This window comes from Parus major, unplaced genomic scaffold, assembly GCF_001522545.3.
Source record: "Parus major isolate Abel unplaced genomic scaffold, Parus_major1.1 Scaffold396, whole genome shotgun sequence".
NCBI lineage: Eukaryota > Metazoa > Chordata > Aves > Passeriformes > Paridae > Parus > Parus major.
Genome location: NW_015379309.1, coordinates 36,057 through 37,396, shown reverse-complemented (window position 1 = coordinate 37,396; position 1,340 = coordinate 36,057).

Below are 1,340 nucleotides of genomic sequence, written 5' to 3'. Positions count from 1 at the left end.
GTGCCCTCCCCGGGATGGAGGAAGGAGCAGCAGCACCCCGAGTTCTCTCTGCCAGGTCCCCGGGATGGAGGAAGGAGCAGGAGCTCCCTGTGCCCTCCCCGGGATGGAGGAGGGAGCAGCAGCACCCCGAGTTCTCTCTGCCAGGTCCCCGGGATGGAGGAAGGAGCAGCAGCCCCAGCTCTTGGAGCTGCCCAGGGATCTCCCAGGGTCTGGGTGTCTCAGCAGCGATTCCTGCTGGGATGGCCACGGGGAGCAGGGATGGGACACTGGATCCGAGAATCCCTGAATGGATTGGGCTGGGAAGAGACTCCAAACCCCCCCCAGAGCCCCCCCAGCCATGGCAGGGACAGCTCCCACTGTCCCAGGAGCTCCAGCCCCAGTGTCCAGCCTGGCCTTGGGCACTGCCAGGGATCCAGGGACAGCCCCAGCAAATCTGGGAATTGCAGCTCCTCCCCACCCTCCCATCCTGGAATTCCTTGCCAAGATCCCATCCATCCCTGCCCTCTGGCTCTGTGGATCTCATGTCCTTGCCCTCCCTCTCGCACTCCGATCTCTCCATCCATCCATCTCCCCTTCCAGAACTTCCAGGAGAGCTCCGAGCTCCGCATTTCCATGGAAACCGGTCCCGGCCCAGCGGTGCCGTCTCGCTGGGTACCAATTCCTGGTGCCTCAGAGGATGCTCCAGCGGCACAGAGACCCCCTGGGGAGGTGGGGCAGGGGCTCCCGGCCCCTCCCGCGGCCCCGGGAGGGGAAGGGACGCTCCGGGACTCTTCCCCAGGGAGGATTTTCCTCAGCAGATTGAAGCAGCACGTGTGGATCTGTGAAACGCCTGCCCAAAGGGGATCTTCATTTTTAATTACCGAGCACGAGGCTGGAATTTCAGAGCCCGTGCCAGGTGCGGTCAGGCTCGATGGTTATCTCCATCCTGCATCTCCACATTCCCGGCTGCTCCGCTGGCCACCACAGCTCTCCCTGCCCTTCCATCCACGGCTTCCTTCTCCTGCATCCCTTTTCCCCCCAGGCTGCCGGGTTTGGGGTGAGAGCCCCGAAATGCGGCTCTGCCTGCAGCTCTGGGCTGACACCAGGGCAGGAATGGCAAAAAACCGCTCCCAAAAATAGGAGAGAGTCAGAAATAATCTCTGCTGCCCCCCAAACAACCAAATCGCAGCCCAGCTAAAGGCAAGGCGCTAATTCCGGCAGCTCTGGCAGCAGCCAGAGGGAGCAGGAGTGGGGTTTCTATTCTCTCCTTCCCCACACCCCCTAAAGCCGGTATTTTTAGTGTGGTTTGCACACAGCAGTCAGGGCAGGAGGATTAACCGGGCTGAGCTCGGGGCTGAGGC